Here is a 23,937-nt window from a genome sequence, read left to right as displayed (position 1 = left end):
ATGCGACCCCATAGACGGCAGCCCACCAGGCTCCCCTGTCCCTGGGATTCTCTAGGCAAGAACACTGGAGTGGGTTGCCATTTCCTTCTCCAATGCATGAAAGTGAAAAGTGAAAGTGAAGTCGCTCAGTCATGTCCGACTCTTCGCAACCCCATGGACTGCAGCCTACCAGGCTCCTCCGTCTATGGGATTTTCCAGGCAAGAGTACTGGAGTGGGGTGCCATCGCACTGATTTGCAGATACTGCAAAATCCATGCATCCCTGGGATAAATCCCACTTGATCATGGTGTATGACAATGTTCTGTTGGATTAAGAATGCTAGTATTTTGTTGAGGATTTTTGCATCTATGTTCACCAGTAATACCGAATGGTAATTTTCTTTTATTGTGTGTGGTGTTTTCATCTGGTTCTGTTATCAGGGTAATGATGGCCTCATAGAAAGAATTTGAGCATATTCCTTCCTCTGAAATTTCTTGAAATAGTTTCAGAAGATAGGTGTTAATTCTTCTCTAAATGTTTGATAAAATTCACCTGTGAAGCCATCTGGCCCTGGACTTTTGTTTGTTGGGAGTTTTTTAATCACAGTTTTAAAAATCTCTATATATATTTAATAATAACCATAACTAACATTTTTGGGGGCTTCTCAGGTGGCTCAGTGGTAAAGATCCACTGCCAATGCAAGAGACATGGGTTCTATCCCTGGATCAGGAAGTTCCCAAAGAGGAGGAAATGGCAAGCCACTCCAGTATTATTTCCTGGAAAAATCCATAAACAGAGGAACCTGGCAGCTGCAGTCTATAGGGTCACAGAGTCAGACACAGCTGAGTGACTGAGCCTCAGCTCACACATGCAGCCTTTATGGAGCCATTTTTGTATGCTGGACACTAGTTCTTTATTTGTATTATTTGTATTGCTGAATAGTTCTCAATAGTAGTTCAGAGGTTTTAGGAGTTTTCCAAGAACTATAAAAATTATATTTGCTTTATAATTTGCTATAAACAGATTTAACTTATAGCTTAGAAAATATTTTTGGAGAGCCATAAGCAGGAAAAACCAAATTCATAAAATCAAGTGTGTGCCTTCTATTGTGTATTGGAAGTAGAGAAATACTTCTTTTATAAGGAACTCATACCATGTGTATCAAAGTCTTGAAGAGTCCCAGGACCACTTTATCTTCTTTAAAAAAACATCTACTGATGCCATATTCAACCAACAGAAGATCAATTTTGTCAATTAATTCATTTTGAAAAACAATTTCCAGTAAAAGAAATTGAAATGATTGACACATGGTCAAACTAATTAGAGAATTTGCAACACTTTATATCTTGCAGTCAGGAATTTTGGCATTACAGCAGATCCTGGGACTTTTTCTGTATTTTCATTACCACTAGAATAAAATGAAATTACTTAACATTTGGTTTTTTGGTGCACTCTGTGCCCTCTGAGTTTGTACTGCACTGCCCTCTGGAGGACAGAACTCATCATAGCACATGCATTATAATTTTAGAAATATCTTATACTCTATAAAGACAAACTGTGTTTTTAAGAATGAGTGATTCCTGACAATAGTATCATAATATAATAAAAAATAAACAATTATAACTTATTCTAATATTTAAGTTTGCATTATTTAGTAGTTCTTTTTATTCCAAGTATTTTAATTTCTGTGACATATAATTTAAATATTTTATCAATATATTTTAAAATAATTATGCATCTCTTTTGGTTGGCTTTTAAAATGAGTAAAATTTTCCATATTTTAGTCTATGAATATTCAAATTCTTTGTCAATCAAGTTTGCTTTCCTGATAATCAGTGTGCCCCTTTTATTTTGAATGTGCACGCATATCTGCTGGGTCACTTCAGTCGTGTCCAACTCTTTGTACCCTTTGGACTGTAGCCCACCAGGCTCCTCTGTCCGTGGGATTCTCCAGGCAAGAATACTGAAGTGGGTTGCCATTCCCTTCTCCAGGGAATCTTCCCTACCCAGGGATCGAACCCGTGCTGCTTATGTCTTCTGCATTGCAGGCAGGTTCCTTACCATTAGCCCTACCTGCAGAGCCCTTTGAATGTGCATGGTTTCCTTTTTAAAGAATACATGTGTCTTTTTATTCATTTACCATAGATTTTTCACACATAATCAAAAGTTCACCCTTCACAATGCACATGTGTTAAAATTGGTTGTGTTATAAATAAAAATAAGCTGTTAAGGTATATTTTTTGGAAAAATAAATCTATTGTATTTGACTGATTAATAGAATCAATGAAACCTGGAAAGAAAGATGGGGAATTATTTTAAGCATATCTAAGTAACTTTAAGAGCTTTCTTGAACTTTGAAAATTATTATTTAATAAAATGAATGCTAGAGAATGAAATTTAGGATAAATTTCATGAGACAAAATCTGTGAAAAATTACACAGTGACATTATTGTCTATGACTATCCTGTATTATTTAATTTTATCTGATCTGTATGAAGTTGGTATAAGAAAAGTTACTCTGTGTTTTTCTTTTTTACCTCAGGCTACATATCTAAGATTTTGAGGCGCTATGATCTTTGTCCTGAGAACTAGACTAATTTTACCACATGAAGGATGAAAAGAGAAAGTAGGAATATTGGGGATTTCTTCTATTTTCCTTTTCTATTCTTATCTAGATTTTCAACCAAAAGTATCTGCATGACCCTAGATTGCTAACCAAAGCCCCATGTGAGTAAATTTTTATTTAGAATTGACATTTCTAAGCTGTCAGTTCAGTTAGGGATGGGTGACCAAAGGAAAAAAAAATGGAGCAAAATATTAAATATTACTTGCCTCTCACAGCTATTTTTCTACTCCCGTCACCTGAAAACTACTCCACGTTTTCAAGTGTCAGAAAAGCAAATATGACATATTCGATTTATTTTTCAACTATAATGCAGGTACATGCCAAATGATCAGTTAATAAAAATTAATAAAAACATCAGACTTCATTTCCAAATAACACTACATGCTGGAGTTGTGATTTAAGAGAAAGAACAGAGTCAGAGAAAATTTGAAGGGGAGAGGTTCACCCTTGTTAATTGTATTTCTTTTACTGGGATAGCCAGATATTAAGAATGAAAGTTAATTTATAAATTAACAACCTTGAGGCTACAAAACTGTATTAGGAAAAAGTACTGCTGTTTATTTACTCATTCAATTAATATTTGTTTATTAAATGTCAGCTATAGTGTTATTATATGCAAGTTGTGCTGTCACACTTGATTAGTTTAAATAGGAATAAAATAGATAATAAAGAAAGAAGTGAAAGTGAAGTCTCTCAGTCGTGTCTGAGCCAACTGTTTGCAACCCCATGGACTGTAGCCTACAACGCTCCTCCGTCCATGGGATTTTCCCGGCAAGAGTACTGGAGTGAGTTGCCATTTCCTCCTCCAGAGGATCTTCCCAACCCAGAGATCGAAACTGGGTCTCCTGCATTGTAGGCATATGCTTTACCATCTGAGCCACCAGGGAAGTCCAAAATAAATAATTCTGTGCTTTTAACTATGAGACTTTAAATCTCTATTCATTGCTCCTTTCTCCACTTCAACCATAGTGAAAGTAAGAGTCACTCAGTCGTGTCCGACCCTTTGTGACCCGGTGGACTATACAGTCCATGGAATTCTCCAGGCCAGAAAACTGGGAGTGGGTAGCCTTTCCCTTCTCCAAGGGATCTTCCCAATCCAGGGATTGAACCCAGGTCTCCTGCATTGCAGGCAGATTCTTTACCAGCTGAGCCATAAATATCTACTTAAAATGTGTATTTCAATATTCCAATGGAAATAGCTAGTTTATATAGATCAGGATCAGATGACAGATTATACCTCATTTTCAAGTTTGCCTATTATGAATTTCTTGTTTAACAAACCATTGGAATATGTTTATCTCTTTTCTTCTGGATTGTTGTTCAGTCGCTAAGTCATGTCTGACTCTTCATGACCCCATGAACTGCCAAACTCTCCCGGAGTTTGCTCAGACTCATGTCCATTGAGTAAGTGATGCCATCCAACCATCACATCCTATGTCCTCCCTTTCTCCTCTTGCCCTCAATCTCTCTCTGCATCAGAGTCTTTTCCAATGAGTAGGCCCTTTGCATCAGGTGGCCAAACTGTTGGAGCTTCAGCTTCAGCATCAGTGCTTCCAATAGTAAATGCTCACTCTGCTGTAGAATCCTTCAATTAATTTATTAAGTCAGGGAATCCCCATGTCACTATTTCATTATATTATATTGCCTTTCTAGTGCATTTTAGTTATGTCATAGTAAAGCAAATTCTGATCTCATTACTACCAATTACAAATTAGCTTTAATCTCACTGTAACTATTGAAAAATTTTAATGTTTGCACCAATAATTTTATAACCTAATAGTCATGGACTTTATCTGTTAATCACCATAACCTGAATTAATCTAACTATATATTTGATTTATTTGTATTGTTTCATGATCCCAAAGGAGTTACAGCATATTTCAGAGTCTTATCTATGTTCATATTTACTTTTATTGTTGCTTAAAACTTTAGGATAAGACTTTGGCTTCCTGTGCTAATTTTTAAGGTAAAATTTAAAAGAAAAGTTTTGACTGTGCTTGGTACATGGTAATGTTGGCTTCTGAATATGTGTATATAGGATTTCTTATTGGCTGATATCTCACTACAATAGAAATATTACAAATATGGTCACCCCTACCCCAAGTATATTTTAATCATCATTCCTAAAGATTTTTGCATACAAGTTTCCACTCTAATTTCATTGGTATGATTTTTAGTTGCTCTCTGTATTAGATAAAGTTTAAAAACCAGACTAGATGGACTTTCTGACTTCTGGACTTCTCATTCAGTTGCAGAGTTAGATTTGCACACATATCTGTCCCTCCACCTACTAGGGTAAATAGATGCTTTATTAACTGTCTAAAATACAGCTACTTTGAAAACAAACACAAATGGATTGTATTGAACTGAACTTTGAAGTTTCCTTTGTAATGGCTTGCTGAATGTATATTTTAAAAAGTAGGCAGCTGAAAAAGTGTACACAATTTCAGGTTCTCATTTTTTTTTTTCATTCTCCCTTCAAATACACTAATCCCAATAAGCATAGGGATAGACAAAACGCTATGATATCTTTTATTTTCTTAAACAAGATGGGACTCTATTGTTAGCAATAAGGCAAATTATTTTGTCCTTTGAGGATAAAGTTATGGGCGCAAACATAGTCACTCCAGTGTCTTTGAGTGGAAGAATCTAAAGTGAGGTTGATATATAAATGTATGAGAAATGAATTTTTTAAATTAATCTTAAGAACTTCATGCCTTTCCAGTCTTTACATTTGGGGTGACATCAGTGTTTGATCAACAGCTTTATAAACTTCTGCTAGAACTAGATATCATCAGTCTAAAGAACTGTTGTACATTCATCACTCTTTGGAATTATCTAGCTCTTCAGCCAGAGAAGGCAATGGCACCCATTCCAGTACTCTTGCCTGGAAAATCCTATGGACAGAGAAGCCTGGTAGGCTGCAGTCCATGGGGTCGCAAGAGTCGGACAGGACTGAGCGACTTCACTTTCACTTTTCACTTTCATGCATCGGAGAAGGAAATGGCAACCCACTCCAGTGTTCTTGCCTGGAGAATCCCAGGGACAGAGGAGCCTGGTGGGCTGCTGTCTCTGGGGTCACACAGAGTCGGACACGACTGAAGCGACTTAGCAGCAGCAGCTCTTCAGCTATTGATTTTATCATCTTCAGTAATGGTTCTAGAAAGGGAGTATAACACACTAGCACACTTTTGCAGATGATCTAAAGGTAAGAGCTTCAGTGTATGTTAGTTAAAATGAGAAAGCTATTCTAATTGACTTGAGAGCTTAAAGAATGGATTTGATAGGAAAAAGATTCATAGGAAAAAAAACAAGCTGAAAAATATGATCCTCTTAAAAATAACAAAAGAACAGTTAGGATGATTCAGTAAAATATGAAATAGACAATAATAATTTAGGAAAAGCATATGCAGAGTATTACTACAGGGACTTTAGAATAAAACAAAAGTATGTGTATAATAATCAGTATAAAGTTGGCCTTCCACCATATACAAAAATTAACTCAAAATGGATAAAAGATATAACCATAAGAGGACCCAAAACTATAAAACTTTTGGAAGAAAACACAGGGAGGAAGAAGCTTCATGATATTTTTGGATATGATACTAAAACCCAGGCAACAAAAGAAAAACTAGATAAATTTGGACTTAACCAAAAATAAAAACTTTGTGCATCAAAGGACATTATTAAGAGAGCTGAAAAAGCAGTCCACAGAATGGGAGAAAATATATGATAAGGAATTTATATTCAAAATGTATAAAAAACTCCTATAACTCAATTATAAAAATAAACAACCTAATTGTAAAATGGACAAAGAACTGAAATGGTATTTCTCCAAAGAATATATACAAATGGCTAATAAGAACATGAAAAGATGTTCAACACCGACTCTTATTAGGGAAATGAAAATAGAAACCACAGTAAGTCACCACTTTAAGTCCATTAAAATGGCTATTTTTTAAAAAGCAAAACAAACAAACAAAAACAGAAAATAGTAGGTTTTGACCAGGATGTCAAGAAACTGGAAAACTTGTGCTCTGCTGGTGAGAATGTAAAATGATGTAGATACTGTGGAAAGCATTATGCCAGTTCCTCAAAAAATTAAACATAGATTTGCATATGATCCAGCAAATCCACTTCTGAATCTATATTACAAAATAACTGAAAGAAGGGATTCAAAGAGGTATTTTTACCACCATGTTCATAGCAGTATTATTCACAACAGCCAAAAAATGGAAAAGATCCAAACGTCCATCCATAGATGAATGGGTAAACAAAATGTGGTATTACCTACTGTGATGGTTAACAATGTGTCAACTTGCAGGATGATTTTGGATGAGATTGACATTTAAAATGGTTAACTTTGAGTAAGCAGGTTGTCTTCCATAATATGGATGAGTCTCATCCAGTCAGTTGAAGGAACTCTTAGAACAAAAAGACTGACCTTCCCGAACAAGAGGGAATTTTCCAGCAAACTGCCTTCTGTCTTCATCTGTACAATGAAGTTAAGTGAAGTCGCTCAGTCATGTCCTCCTCTTTGCGACCCCATGGACTGTAGCCCACCAAGCTCCTCCATCCATGGGATTCATCTGTACAATAAATTCTCCCAAATCTCCTCCCTTCAGATTGGAACTGCGCCATTGCTTCTCCTCAGTGTCCAGTATGCCATCCTTAGGACTGAATCCACACCATCAGTTCTCCTGGGTCTTGAACATGCCAAAATTGCAAATTTTGAGCTTCTTAGCCTTCATAATCACACAAGCCAATTCCTTATAATAAATCTCTTCACATAGAGATTGATTCTGTTTATTTGGAGAACCTTAAAAAAATTATTTACAGTTAATATGTTTAATTACCTGTGTATTTATCTCACTTACCTTTAGCTATAAAATTTCTCAACATTGCAGTTATCAGTTGTTATTGCTGGTGTCTTATACTTTGCTCTCAGAATTTCCTGGTGCTGAATTTCTGTTTGTTTTCAGTGCTCTCGATAGCTTACTGTGTCAGATTCAAGATTTAGCTTTGGAACCACGGACCAGGCTTGATCACTCAAGAGCTTTTTGTAGCAGAGTTTTATTAAAGTATGAAAAGGGGCAGAGAAAGCTTCTGACATAGATATTAGAAGGGAGACAGAAACTGTCCCCCTCACTAGTCTTAGAAGAGGGAGTTATATATTTTTTCAATTGGTTATCACAATAAATCAAAAGAATGTCTGAAGGTTGTAAAGATCTTTCTAGACCCACTCCCACAATTTACATTTTAAGATAACAGGATTAGAACTAACAATAGAAAGATCTTACCAGCCACTCCCATAATACACATTCTAAGATAATAGGATTAGTCAGGTTTTCAAGAAGGATAAACTGTCCTCAAGCAGGATACATTGTTGTTATATAATCCTTACTAAAGAATGTAGAAAAAAGATATTTGTCCTTTTCTCCTCCTTGAGAGCCCCAGACCCCTTTTTCCTCCTCGGAGACCCCGGACTTCTTATCAATCTGCCCAGGAATTGACTCTCTCACTCTGATATCCCAGGACTCCATTTATAAAAAGTGCAATGGAAACAGTGGCAGACTTAATTTGGGGGGTTTCCAAAATCACTACAGATGGTGAATGCAGCCATGAAATTAAAAGATGCTTACTCCTTGGAAGAAAAGTTATGATCAACCTAGATAGCATATTAAAAAGCAGAGACATTATTTTACCAACAAAGGTCCATCTAGTCAAGGCTATGGTTTTTCCAGTAGTCATGTGTGGATGTGAGAGTTGGACTATAAAGAAAGCTGAGCGCCAAAGAATTGATGCTTTTGAACTGTGGTGTTGAAGACTCTCAAGAGTCCCTTGGACTGCAAAGAGATCCAGCCAGTCCATTCTAAAGATCAGTCCTGAATATTCATTGGAAGGACTGATGCTAAAGCTGAAACTCCAATACTTTGGCCACCTGATGCGAAGAGCTGACTCATTGGAAAAGACTCTGATGCTGGGAAAGATTGGGGGCAGGAGAAGAAGGGGACAACAGAGGATGAGATGGTTGAATGGCATCACCAACTCAATGGGCATGAGTTGTGTGAACTCTGGGAGTTGATGATGGACAGGGAGACCTGGCATGCTGTAGTTCATGGGGGTCACAAAGAGTCAGACATGACTAAGTGACTGAACTGAACTGATTGCCCACTTTTATGAATCCTTGTTTTAGGCATCAGTCGGCAGTTCTATTCACCTTTAGTAGTGCACTATAATCTCTTTCTCATCCTCCTTTCTTGCCTCCTTGCATTCATTCCAGCATCGGCACCTTAAGCACAGGCACCCCTCTTTCCTCTTTAGCACTCAGTTGATAACTGTCAACTGTGAGCGCTAATGTCCCAGCAGTCTTCTCTAAGGAAGGGAAGGGAAGGAATAAGGTCCCAGGCTGGACAGGCTGTCAGACAGGCAACTGAGAGAACTGGCTGTTCCTGTACAATGTTCCCAAAGGCTCTCAGGGGAGCTTAAGAGGGTGGGAAGGAGTTGAGCCCAATAGTTGTACCTTGCAGATACCCAGCTGGAATAGACCCCTGGCACTGAAAACTGAAGAGAATGTGAACACAGCCAGATTGGTAGCAGCAGAGGAACATTTCTAAAAGTTTTAGTAAACTATATGTAATTTTATAAATTCTGACCATTGTCAATGAAATATTTATAATAATATCATTTAAATACTGACTGACAGTCATTTTGCTACAGTATTGCCTTCACTAATGTGGAGTTTAACTCTCTCCCCTCTCAAATTCTTGTCATTATGTTTTCTGTTCATTGAATACCCCTTTCTTTAATCCACACCCCTAGGTTTGCCAAAGTTAGCAGATAAAAATACAGGATGCCCAGTTAAATTTGAATATCAGATAAACAACAAATAATTTTAGTGTAAGTTTGCCCAATGCAAAAATATTTATTGTTTATCAGAAATTCAGATTTAACTGGGTGTCCCGTATTTTATCTGGCAACCTAACCTACCCGCCCCAGTTTTGACTATTGATCTTGTCTGAGACCTTCAAATAGTAAACTGTGACCACCAAAGTGGACTTTCTCAAACCCACAGATTGTTAGCTCCCTTGGAACTCCCTTATCTGCCTCCCCCAGGTCTTGGGTGTCTATATTCTAAAGTATGATAGCCAGTAAACTTTTAAGAGTGTTTACACATGGAATCAAACATGATAGTCCACTTGAAATGTGACCTAAGCTGAACAGGATAGAATTAGCACTTCCCTTATTATAGATGCACTTCTGTTAATAGAGCTTAAAGTAACACCAGCCTGTTGGGCAGAGTCATCATACTGATAACTAATATTGATCTGCATCTAATTAAGATTTTTTGCATCTAATTAAGTTTTTTTTTTTAATACATTCATCTGAATATTATACTCCGTGTTTGTTTTCAAAACTTAAGATCATTCAGTTCAGTTCAGTCGCTCAGTCGTGTCCAACTCTTTGCGACCCCATGGACTGAAATAGCAAATAGATGTTTCCATTTTTGGTTTCAGAAAATTATGAGACTGCTAATTCTAGAGTTTAAATGAAACTTCTGGAACCTCTCTCAGCATTTTTCAACATCCCCATGTACTATGATAATCAGTAAGGAGTGTAGTTTTAATATCAAATTCTGAAGTCGAACACCCTCCTTGCTGAATTACTAGTTGTTGACATATCAGTTTCAGCTTCATGTTGACAGGTAGGTGTGTGTGTGTGTGTGTGTGTGTGTGTATGTGTATGTGTTTTCTGTTGGCCTTACACATTTTAGTCAGACTAGATTTTAATAGTAGTATCCTTTTTTGATTGTTTAGGTATCCTTTCTGAATAATTGGCATCCTTTTCAAATCAGTGGTTAAATAACTTGGTGTTCAGTATTTTGACTTGTATACAAATGTATATATACATGAGGTTGGATGGAAAGATAAATGAGTGGGAAAGCCATTTGCCACATGGATGCATTTGGTTTAATCAATCCATACATAGCTTCATATAGTGGCTTCAAACAATGAATGAGTTTTTATATATTCAAACTCTGACATTAAAAATAATCAGGTCTATATACCTCTGTTACATTGTCTCACTTATAGGGAACTTGAATTAATTTTTATTTTATAACTGGCATAGCTTATAACTCATAGCTTTAATCTACTATAAATACAAAAGTTTTAATCAGAAGTATAATCTAATCATTGTAAATTTAATGGTTGGTCAATTACAAATGGCCAGTAATTTCTTTTTTTCTTTTAACCTCATAAATAGTCATCTGGCATTAAATATTTGTGATCTAGGCCAGTAACCTTTTTCAATCTCACAGGACCTTTTTTAATTAAACTATATCTTTGTCCCATGTCTGTAATCCTCTCACTGACATTTTATATACAAGACACCTTGCTGAAGAAAGGTCAAGCAGTACAGTTATAAATGGAAAAGAGATTAAAAGAATTCTCAAGCCATGGGGTGATCTAAGAGCGAGTTAAATATGGAGCAGTACTTAGTAGACATGCTCATGAGACAAAGAGGAATTCTCTGGGTAGATTTTAATGACTGGGGCAGCAAAGCAAATGAAAATTATTTTTAATGGCAGAAATGAAAATTACACATTTTTTTCATAGTCCACAGTACATATTGTGAAAGACCAGCATAAGGTTTTAATAACTATAAAATGTTCAAGAAAACAATTGCAAAATACAGTCACAGTGTTTGTATAATTCTTGCCTACAAGGACACTTTTGTTGCTCCGTAAACTTGCCAATGTCAGTATAGTGTTAAGGTTAATTAACTCTAGAAGTAAAAGAAACATCTTGAAACGTATATGCATCAATGAAGAGTAAGAAATGAATGCAAAAACTGGGTAAGGAAGAGGGAGTGAGCAAATAGTGCTTTACTGAAAATTCTCTTTTAGTACCTATGTATTGAAGAGTGTTTGGAAGGTAAATACTTTCACAGAAGTGACTTACATTATTTTCACCAGAACATTAAGCAGAAATTGAAAACGGATTTTTTCCCCCCTTAATATTCTCCAGCTGGCATGTTATGACTAAAACTTGCTGAATCCATGCCACACTGTGATGCATTTAATGGTGTACATGGGTACCACTAAACAATACATTACTTGTAATGTCTGAAATAACCTAGCAAAGCATGGAACTCAAGTGCTGAAATACCACTGACTGTTTCTCAGAGGTTGCTTAGTTATACCCAAGAGGCCAACCTTCTTCTGAAAAGCCTTTACTGCTAATTTCTTTCTGTCACTTTTATATAGTCCAGTGATAAAAGGGTAGCCTTTCCTTCCTGTGTCATCAGAATGGTGTTATTTAGATGTTAATGCTGGAGGCAAAGCAGTTGACCCAGCACTTTTAATTACAGGACTCATGATTTCAGAGCTCTTAGTATTTTTGTTTGTAAACAATCCACTTGGTTGCAAACACCCTTAATTTTTAAAAAAAAAAAAAAAAAAGAAAAAGAAAAAGGACCAAAAATAAGATAAAACTAAAACTAAAACTTTGACTTGAGCTAAATCTTTTTTGGTGTCTCTCAGGCTTTAGGTTTTGGGGCAGAATCTTTGTCATTGCTAAATGAAAAGGTTACTGTTTGCAGTTTCCATCAGCTATTATAAGACTGCTGGCAGTGATGGAACTGTCAGGTTCCAGCAGGCCAGTCCCTGTCCAAAGTAACCAGATGCTGTGTTTGAGAAATGTGATCGTTGACAGGCTGACATTATGATGCTTGTGACCTAGCCTGTGCCCCAAGCTTCAAATCAGCTATCAATCTGCAGGATGAGAACAGTTTCTATACATAAAAATCCAGAGTTGTTTTATTTGTGCATTTGCTTAGTGGAAAAATATTTTAACTCAGTAAAGTTAGTTATATTTCTAGAATCAGACAACTCAGACAAGTTCATTGAGTTCTCTTGGTTCTGTTGGAATGCAACTTTTTTTCTTTACAAGTGACTTGTTCATCTAGATATAATTTTAGACTCAGAGCAGTGGAAAAAAAATTCAGTTAATCAAATAGGTAATTTTTCTAGATGAAAACTTGCAAGCAATTTTCTGAACTAATAGAAATGACTATTTTGCCAAGATTATGTTGGAGAATTGATATACAAAATGTGCTGACCTTTTTGTCCAAGATCAGGCAAAATAAGTCAAGCCAGTCAAGACAAAGTAGGAATTTGATAAATGATATTTTTCTGTTTACTTTCTTAATAGGTTAACTTGTCAAATAGCTGAAAGCAAACTCATTGGTAGATAAATATCTATTGAATTATATTCTGTGTGAAACATTTCTCAATAACCCTGTTATTGTTATCATCATGGCATATTAAAGTTTAGGAAACTAAGATTCAACACAGTTATATAATTAGCTTAGCATTGTAAAAATAGTAAGTTGGTTTCTCTCTACCCATGTTTTTCCACTTAAAACACTCTCTTCTATTTGCTAAATGTCTGCACTGCCATCAGAAATAGTGATTAAAAAAAATAAAATGTATGGACCTTCCCATTTTTTGTCATTACCTAGATATAATAGACAAAGCTTTGATTTTATTTTGTCTGTCCACCAGTGAAATAAACAACTGAGAATGTCAAATATTGGCATATGTTAATTATATATGTTATTATAAGTTATATAAGTTTTGTTAATAAAGAAAAAAAGCATGTAAGTTTTATTCTAATGCACAGGCATATATATAATAAACAGAATTTAAAAGTATAAACATGAAATATATTTTTATAAGCTGGTCTTGAAATTTTTCTATTTTTCCTGCTGCATAAAATGTGTAATTTTCCATGACTCTGCAGATATTTAGAAAAGTATGTTCACTACTGGAAAAAGAACAAAATGTTTGTGATGTGGTAAATGCACTAGGAGTTTGCTAGGTGGTGCTACAACATATATTTGTAATATTGTACCAGAAATGTCTGCTTGAATAGGAAATTTTCTTGCAATTAGAAATGTTCAGATATGTATTGATACTTGGAGTCTTTTTACCCTGATATATGACTTAGTTTTAAAGCAAAATTATGCTACCATCTCAGCCCCTAACTAGATATCATCCTTCATTTTTTATTGAATTTGGGCTATGTTTAACAAATTGTAATTTTATAGAGTATTTTACCATATAGACCAGGCTCAAGAGACCATTGCACAGTAACAAAGTTTAATCTTTAATACTATGTGTCATGGAATACAGATATATTTTTCAATCATCCTAGTAGTAGCTGATATAATTCAAAATAAGATGATTTAATTTTAAGTATGCTAGTTCAGGACAAAACAAAAATAATTTAGAGGTCTCAGTAATGTAAAATATAAAAGTATTCATTATTATATAACATTTTTCACTTAAAAATAATTCAAATAATTTAAAAACAACAGAAAGAGCAGTGTTTCGTGTTTTTAAGGCCAACACTATTTAATATCAACAAGGTGTTATTTGTAGTGTGGCTATTAACTTTAATCATGTATCTATGTCCTCAGGAATTTGAACTAATTTGGCTTATACTTTCTCCTCTCTTTTGTTCCTTGACTGGTTGAGTAGAACCACCATCTACTTCTTCATCTAAACCTTAAACATGGAAGTTATCCTGGATTCCTCATTTCCTTCATTTCTGACATCTAATATGGGACCAAGCTTACTGATTCTACTCAATTTTTCTTTGTCTATGTGATCTTTTCTGTCACTGAATCTTTTATAATGCTATACAAGCTGTTTTTAGAAAAGGCAGAGGAACCAGAGATCAAATGCCACCACCCGCTGGATCATGGAAAAAGCAAGAGAGTTCCAGAAAAACATCTATTTCTGCTTTATTGACTATGCCAAATCCTTTGACTGTGTGGATCACAATAAACTGTGGAAAATTCTGAAAGAGATGGGAATATCAGACCACCTGACCTGCCTCTTGAGAAACCTATATGCAGGTCAGGAAGCGACAGTTAGAACTGGACACGGAACAACAGACTGGTTCCAAATAGGAAAAGGAGTACGTCAAGTCTGTATTTTGTCACCCTGCTTATTTAACTTATATTCAGAGTACATCATGAGAAACGCTGGGCTGGAAGAAGCACAAGCTGGAATCAAGATTTCTGGGAGAAATATCAAAGAAGCACAAGCTGGAATCAAGATTGCCCGGAGAAATATCAATAACCTCAGATATGCAGATGACACCACCCTTATGGCAGAAAGTGAAGAACTAAAGAGTCTCTTGATGAAAGTGAATGAGGAGAGTGAAAAAGTTGGCTTGAAGCTCAACATTCAGAAAACTAAGATCATCGTATCTGGTCCCATCACTTCCTGGCAAATAGATGGGGAACAGTGGCTGACTTTATTTTTCTGGGCTCCAAAATCACTGCAGATGGTGATTTCAGCCATGAAATTAAAAGACACTTACTTTTTGGAAGGAAAGTTATGAGCAACCTAGATAGCATATTAAAAAGCAGAGACATTACTTTGCCAACAAAGGTCCGTCTAGTCAAGGCTCTGGTTTTTCCAGTGGTCATGTATGGATGTGAGAGTTGGACTGTAAAGAAAGCTGAGCAAAAGAATTGAAGCTTTTGATCTGTGGTGTTGGAGAAGATTCTTCTTGAGAGTTCCTTGGACTGCAAGGAGATCCAACCAGTCCATCCTAAAGGAGATCAGTCCTGGGTGTTCATTGGAAGGACTGATGCTAAAGCGGAAACTCCAATACTTTGGCCTCCTGATGTGAAGAGCTGACTTATTTGTAAAAACCCTGATGCTGGGAAAGATTGGGGGCAGGAGGAGAAGGGGACAGCAAAGGATGAGATGGTTGGATGGCATCACCGACTCAATGGACATGGTTTTGGGTGGACTCCGGGAGTTGGTGATGGACAGGGAGGCATGGCGTACTGCGATTCGTGGGGTTGCAAAGAGTCGGGCACGACTGAGCGACTGAACTGAACTCTTTTTTTTTTTTTGGAAAAATCATCATTTCCAAATATTCTTTTTGCTTCTGAGGTATTTTTGTTTTTAAGATTTTTCACACTAAATGCAAAGTCTCCTGTGAGGTTTATATCTGAAGGTATATTATTCAAATGCCTTATGTAGTAGGAAGATGTAATCAGAATGGGAAGAGGTGCAGACTGAGATTCCCAGGTGGCACTAGTGGTAAAGAAACTGCCTGCCAATGCTGGAGACGCAAGAGATGCCAATTTGATTCCTGGGTTGGGAAGATCACCTGGAGAAGGAAATGGCAACCCATTCCAGTGTTGTTGACTGGAGAATCCCATGGAAGAGGAGCCTGGCAGGCTATGGTTCATAGGGTTGCAACAAGTTGGACATAACTGAAGTGACTTAGCAAGCTCGCAGACTGGAAAGGTTATAGGAAGGAGACCTGTAACATCAAGTGTTGAGTAACAGTGCTTTACTATTACCCTGATCACACTCATAATATATTTCTTTTTATTAAAGCTAAATCTCACACACTACACTTAAATTCCCTTTTTTATTCCTGAATCCCCAGAAGAAATGGAGAAACATATACTTATTCACTAGAGTAAGTTTTTTAGAGGAAGTCTACTGTGAAGATCTTGCTTTCTTTTACATGGTTTAAATCCATCTCTATGTTCTCTTGTAGGCCCATTTTTGACTCAGGAATCAGCTTCACTGTTTAATGAGTCCCTTCTCTTCTTGTTATTTTGAACAATTATAGGTATTATCAATAAAGAGTTACTTAGTTATTTTTTTTGTATCACTTCTAATTTTCACTATTGGAAACATACATTATGTTATATGCTATAGACTCCACAATCTCAAAATAGGAAATAACATATACTTTTTAAATACCATTGCTATAATATGTAATGTTAAGTTATAGATACTAAAAAAATCATTCTTTTTGGTCATATTATTGAAACCTCTCAGAAGTTCAATATCTGAATCAGGATACTGAAGTTCCTCTCCTAAAAATACAAAGTTTAAATGGAGAGCCCAGAATCTTGCCTCGATGCCAAAATTCTTCCAGTGTTATTTTGCGGTGAATAAGAATCATTCATTTTCCCCTCATCATGGCCAAGTGAATGTCTCATTGTTCAGCTGAGCTGACAGAACAGATGATGGCAAAAGAGGCAATACTCAGGAGCACAGTTACTGATAAATAATTACAACAAGGACATTATAATTATTTAATTAAAATCTGCTCACAGGGAGAGATTATGAGTCTTTAAGCTTGCTACCTCATTTAGATGATACTAGTCATTAACCAATTTAGCTGGAGTCAGCACCTTAATGTCCACATGTTCCATTTTATCTTTGAAAGCTGTGCAGTCAGCAGCCATGGCTGCATGCTCTGGGACCCACTGGTGGGGAGGATAGGCATCCTCTGTAATGGTTTTAGGACTTGCCTGTGTTAACTACCCATTACCATCTTACAAACCTTCTCTGGGTTTGTGAAGGTTTTCTTTAGAAACTGTGCCCAGAAATTTTGGTGGCTTTACTTTTGTTAAGAATAAACTGAAACCTCTGCCAGAGAACAGATATCAACAGAACTCAGGTCTGTCTGATAGTTTCTCTAAAGAGGTATCTTTTCTGATGTATTGAAAAGAACTGGTTTGAAGGAAGAGAGTTCATCACTTACAATTCTTAGTAAGAGGCCAGATTATCAATATTTCAATTTCCACAGAGAAATTGAAACTCCTGCTTTTCACATATTTCCTTTGTTAGTATAATGAAAGAGCCAACTAAATTCTTACTACATAAGAAACCACTGGGGCAAAGGAAATAGAAGGGAGAATCATTTATCTAAATTTCTAAACTTAAAGATGGAGTCTGCTCTTTGTCTCTATTTCTCTTATATACCCACAAGCTTTATTTATTTCAATTTTACTTTGAAAGACATTTATATTACGCTGTCATGGCCCAATTCTGCAGATTCACCTAGTTTCTAAAAATGTAACAAATTACTCTGTCTCTGAAATCAGCTTGAAGTAGGACATCCTGGCAAATCTGTTAAGTCCCCCAGGCGCAGTACCTAAGAAAAATAAGACAATTTGGACCATAGTTTAGTGGAAATTTTAATACAAATGAAAAATGTGATTCTGGACTCTAGGCTACTTCTTTGAAAGTCTAATATGTTAAGCCACCCAAACTGATGCGTCATCTCAAGAAACTTGAAAACAAATGACAGTTTAAAAAATGTATGCAGTCTGTGTAAGTTATGTAAAATAGGTCTCTGGTCTTCCAATGACCCTCTAAAAGATAAATTTCAGGAATGCTTAATGTTTCAGATATGGTAGAACACACAGAAAACCAAATACAGAAATGCCCTCCTTTGAGAATTCCTTTGTTTAGTCTCTTTCCTTAACATAGGAGATGAATGTTCTATCCAAATAGGAGAAATGAGACTTGCATTAAGTAGGAAATGGGTTGCTGCTAAGTCACTTCAGTCGTGTCCAACTCCGTGCGACCCCATAGACGGCAGCCCACCAGGCTCCCCTGTCCCTGGTATTCTCCAGGCAAGAACACTGGAGTGGGTTGCCATTTCCTTCTCCAGTGCATGAAAGTCAAAAGTGAAAATGAAGTCGCTCAGTCGTGTCCAACCCTCAGCGACCCCATGGACTGCAGCCCTCCAGGCTCCTCCGCCCATGGGATTTTCCAGGCGAGTACTGGAGTGGGGTGCCATTGCCTTCTCGGAGGAAAGGGGTTAGACTGGATCAATTTTAGAATTTATCTACATTCAGTTCAGTTCAGTTGCTTAGTCATGTCTAACTCTTTGTGATCCCATGGACTGCAGCACGCCAGGCTTCCCTTGTCCATCATCAACTCCTGGAACTTACTCAGTCTCATGTTCATTGAGTTGGTGATGCCATCCAACCATCTCATCCTCTGTCATCCCCTTCTCCTCTCACCTTCAATCTTTCCCAGCATCAAGGTCTTTTCAAATGAGTCAGCTCTTCTCATCAGGTGGCCAAAGTATTGGAGTTTCAGCTTCAGCATCAGTCCTTCCAATGAATAGCCAGGACTGATCTCCTTTAGGATGGACTGGTTGGATCTCCTTGCAGTCCAAGGGACTCTCAAGAGTCTTCTCCAACACCACAGTTCAAAAGCATCAATTCTTCGGCACTCATCTTTCTTTATAGTCCAACTCTCACATCCATACATGATTACTGGAAAACCCACAGCCTTGATTAGACAGACCTTTGTTGGCAAAGTAATGTCTCTGCATTTTAATATGCTGTCTAGGTTGGTCATAACTTTCCTTCCAAAGAGTAAGCATCTTTTAATTTCATGGCTGCAGTCACCATCTGCAGTGATTTTGGAGCCTCCCTAAATAAAGTCTGCCACTGTTTCCACTGTTTCTCCATCTATTTGCCATGAAGTGATGGGACTGGATGCCATGATCTTAGTTTTCTGAATGTTGAGCTTTAAGCCAACTTTTTCACTCTCCTCATTCACTTTCACCAAGAGGCTCTTTAGTTCTTCCTCACTTTCTGCCATAAGGGTGGTGTCATCTGCATATCTGAGGTTATTGATATTTCTCCCAGCAATCTTGATTCCAGCTTGTGCCTCCTCCAGCCCAGCATTTCTCATGATGTACTCTGCATAGAAGTTAAGTAAGCAGGGTGACAATTCACAGCCTTGAGGTACTCCTTTTCCCATTTGGAACCAGTGTTGTTCCATGTCCAATTCTAACTGTTGCCTCCTGATCTGCATACAGGTCTCTCAAGAGGCAGGTCAGGTGGTCTGGTATTCCCATCTCTTTCAGAATTTTCCACAGTTTCTTGTGATCCACACAGTCAAAGGCTTTGGCATAGTCAATAAAGCAGACATAGATGTTTTTCTGGAACTCTCTTGCTTTTTTCAGTGATCCAGTGGATGTTGACAATTTGATCTCTTGTTCCTCTGCCTATTCTAAAACTAGCTTGAACATATTGAAGTTCATGGTTCATGTATTGCTGAAGCCTGGCTTGGAGAATTTTGAGCATTACTTTACTAGCGTGTGAGATGAGTGCAATTGTGTGGTATTTTGAGCATTCTTTGGCATTGCCTTTCTTAGGGATTGGAATGAAAACCGACCTTTTCCAGTCCTGTGGCCACTGCTGAGTTTTCCAAATTTGCTAGCATATTGAGTGCAGCACTTTCACAACATCATCTTTTAGGACTTGAAATAGCTCTATTAATGTTATCTACATTAATAATTAGTTATTGATATGTGAGTTCATATGTCTTTCCCTTGCCTCTTATATACAAAAATATGCTTCCCCTTTTCTCTACTTACATACATCATCTGCTACAGCAACTGTTTCCTCTTCCAGGGACCAATCTAGTTTCTTCTATCTGAAGACTAATTCTTGTTCTTCCCTCTATCTGGAATACTCCCTTTTCACAGATCTTCAAGTTTCTGGCTCCTTTTTGACATGCAGTTAGTAACTTAACCACCATTTCCTCTGACAAGTCTTCCCTTACTGCTGCTGCTGCTGCTGCTGCTAAGTTGCTTCAGTCGTGTCCGACTCTGTGCGACCCCATAGATGGCAGCCCACCAGGCTCCCCCGTCCCTGGGATTCTCCAGGCAAGAACACTGGAGTGGGTTGCCATTTCCTTCTCCAGTGCATGAAAGTCAAAAGTGAAAGTGAAGTTGCTCAGTCGTGTCCGACTCTTAGCAACCCCATGGACGGCAGCCTACCAGGCTCCTCAGTCCATGGGATTTTCCAGGCAAGAGTACTGGAGTGGGGTGCCATTGCCTTTTCCGCTTCCCTTATTACTCTGTTTAAATCAGGCAGCCACCTATTACTCTCCATCTTGATACTTTATCACCTTCATAGTATTTTTAATTACATGAATATTCCTTTGATAACTCACATGTTGACTGTTTCTCTCTGTCGACTCTAAGGTCCATGAATAGAGGTATAAGGTTGGTCATATCCAACACAGTCCCATTATCTAGCACAGTGAATGAATGCATGAACCCCTATCAACTTGGAGTTAATAAACAGAAAGTTTCCTTTAAATATCTTTGTTCCTTTTTAATTTTCCCTTTTCATCTGAGCTGGTTAAATTGTTATCTAGTACTTTGTGTATTACAATGTAATTTTATCTTCATTCTTGCAATGTGTTTTGTTTTAATGTTTTGGTATTTTTCTCGATTGCAATCCATTTTGTTTATTTTTGACCATTTCTCCAATAGTGATTAAATCATTCTCTAATGTGATAAACATTTGGAATTAATCACAAAAATATTAAAATATGTTAGTTTCAGTTCAGTTCAGTCACTCAGTTGTATCCGACTCTTTGCGACCCCATGAATCGCAGCACGCCAGGCCTCCCTGTCCATCACCAACTCCCGGAGTTCACTCAGACTCACGTCCATCGAGTCAGTGATGCCATCTAACCATCTCATCCTCTGTCACCCCCTTCTCCTCCTGCCCCCAATCCCTCCCAGCATCAGAGTCTTTTCCAATGAATCAACTCTTCACATGAGGTGGCCAAAGTACTGGAGTTTCAGCTTTAGCATCATTCCATCCAAAGAAATCCCAGAACTGATTTCCTTCAGAATGGGCTGGTTGGATCTCCTTGCAGTCCAAGAGACTCTCAAGAGTCTTCTCTAACATCACAGTTCAAAAGCATCAATTCTTCAGTGCTCAGCTTTCTTCACAGTCCAACTCTCACATCCATACATGACCACTGGAAAAACCATAGCCTTGACTAGATGGACCTTTGTTGGCAAAGTAATGTCTCTGCTTTTGAATATGCTATCTAGGTTGGTCATAACTTTCCTTCCAAGGAGCAAGCGTCTTTTAATTTCATGGCTGCAGTCACCATCTGCAGTGATTTTGGAGCCCCCAAAAATAAAGTCTGACACTGTTTCCACTGTTTCCCCATCTATTTCCCATGAAGTGATGGGACCAGATGCCATGATCTTTGTTTTCTGAATGTTGAGTTTTAAACCAACTTTTTCACTCTCCTCTTTCACCTTCATCAAGAGGCTTTTTAATTCCTCTTCACTTTCTGCCATAAGGGTGATATCATCTGCCTGCATATCTGAGGTTATTGATATTTCTCCCGCAATCTTGATTCCAGCTTGTGCTTCATCCAGCCCAGTGTTTCTCATGATGTACTCTGCATAGAAGTTAAATAAGCAGGGTGACAATATACAGCCTTGAGGTACTCCTTTTCCTATTTGGAACCAGTCTGTTGTTCCATGTCCACTTCTAACTGCTGCTTCCTGACCTGCATACAAATTTCTCAAGAGGCAGGTCATGTGGTCTGGTATTCCCATCTCTTTCAGAATTTTCCACAGTTTATTGTGATCCACACAGTCAAAGGCTTTGGCATAGTCAATAAAGCAGAAATAGATGTTTTTCTGGAACTCTCTTGCTTTTTTGATGATCCAGCAGATGTTGGCAATTTGGTCTCTGGTTCCAAATGTTGGTTTAATTCACCTTTATTTTTTTAATTTCTTTTTTTTATTGGGATCTTGATCTCTATCACTTATGGATACTTCTCTCAAAGAATCTCTCCACTCATCTACCAGCTCAAAATTATCAAATAAATTATTATAGTATCTAGCTATACTTATGAGATTACATCAATGTTAAGTAAAAACTAAGACAATTTTCTAGTAATTAGCCTATTATTCAAGGCTTTTTAAAGATTTTTCCTTTGTTAAAGTAGGCATGTATCATTTTGTTTAATAATAAACATTAAGACCTTTCTACATTGGTTTGTTTGTCCATTGTATAGTCTCCCTAAAAAGTTTTACTGTTCTTATTGTTCAGTCGCTAAGTCATGTCCAACTCTTGGCAAGTCCATGAACTGAAGCATGCCAGGCTTCCCTGTCCTTCACTATCTCCTTGAGTTCGTTCAAACTCCTGTCCATTGAGTTGGAAATTCCATCCAATCATCTCATCCTCTGTTGCCCCTTCCTCCTCTTGCTCTCAGTCTTTCCTAGCATCAGGTTCTTTTCCAGTGAGTCAGCTCTTCACATCAGGTGGCCAAAGTATTGGAGCTTTAGCCTCAGCATCAGTCCTTCCAATGAATATTCAGGGTTGATTTCCTTTAGGATTGACTGGTTTGATCTCTTTGCTGTCCGAGGAACTCTCAAAAGTATTCTCCAGCACCACAGTTTGAAAGCATCAGTTCTTCGGTGCTCAGCCTTCTCTATGGTCCAACTGTCACATCCATACTTGACTACTGGGAATACCATATCTTTGATTGTCCAGACCTTTGTCAGCAAAGTGATGCTCTGTTTTTTAATACACAGCAAGTTTCACTCTCACTTTTCTTCCAAGGAGCAAGCATCTTTTAATTTCGTGGTTGCAGTCACCATCCACAGTGATTTTGGAGCCCAATAAATAAAATGTCACTATTTCCACTTTTTCCCCATCTATTTGCCATGAAGTGATGGGACTGGGTAGCATGATCTTAGTTTTTTGAATGTTGATCTTAGTTTTTTGAATGGCTTATTTTAAGCCAGCTTTTTCACTCTCCTCTTTCACATTTATCAAGAGGCTTTTGGTTCCTCTTCACCTTCTGCCATTAAAGTGGTATCATCTGCGTATCTGAGATTCTTGATGTTTCTCCCAACAATCTTTATTTCAGCTTGTGAGTCATCCAGCCCAGCATTTCACATGAGTTACTCTACATATAAGTTAAATAAGCAGGGTGACAATTAATTAATTAATGTGTAAATTTAATTAATGTGTTAATTTTGTTACACATAAATAAAATAATGTAGAAAACTAAAGAATGGTTTGATTATGGTAAGTTAAGGTTATATCTTTTTCTACCTGGAGAAAGTGTTATCAAGAATTAAAAACATGCTTAGTCAAATCCTGCCTATTCAATATATTGTTCCTGGATTTGGATGACTAATGTATTTTCAAGAAGATTGTTCATAGTACAAAGTCTGATAAAATCTTACATTCCTGTTCATATTACTGTAATTTAGACATGAATATATTCACACTCTTCCCTGGCATTTAGTTTGTTTTACCACTCCATGCAGTGTTTTAGTGAAACTCTTTCAGTTTATGTCCTACAACTCAATTTTTTTAAACCACAAAGTTGACCATACCATCACTTTCATTACTATTTATATTTAAGTAGTTGTTGTCTTTGTTGTAGAATGTGGGGCAACTGAGCAAGTTGTGAGAGCAATTTCAGCAGTAACTTGTGGGTTAGATACTGTGATGTGGCTTTAAATACTTGTTTAGAGTTTCATTCCTAGGAGGCAGTATGAGAGGACTATATATATACATAAGAACAAAGACAATCTTGGAACCAATATAAATGGCTTTCCAATTTGTCACTATTTCAGATTTCCTACATAATATCTCCTAGTTAGAGACATAGAGTCTCTTGTTTGCTTGTTTTC

The sequence above is a fragment of the Bubalus kerabau genome, chromosome 8, assembly GCF_029407905.1.
Source record: "Bubalus kerabau isolate K-KA32 ecotype Philippines breed swamp buffalo chromosome 8, PCC_UOA_SB_1v2, whole genome shotgun sequence".
Lineage (NCBI taxonomy): Eukaryota > Metazoa > Chordata > Mammalia > Artiodactyla > Bovidae > Bubalus > Bubalus kerabau.
The sequence above is the reverse complement of the archived record's forward strand: the minus strand, read 5'-3'. Positions refer to the sequence as shown.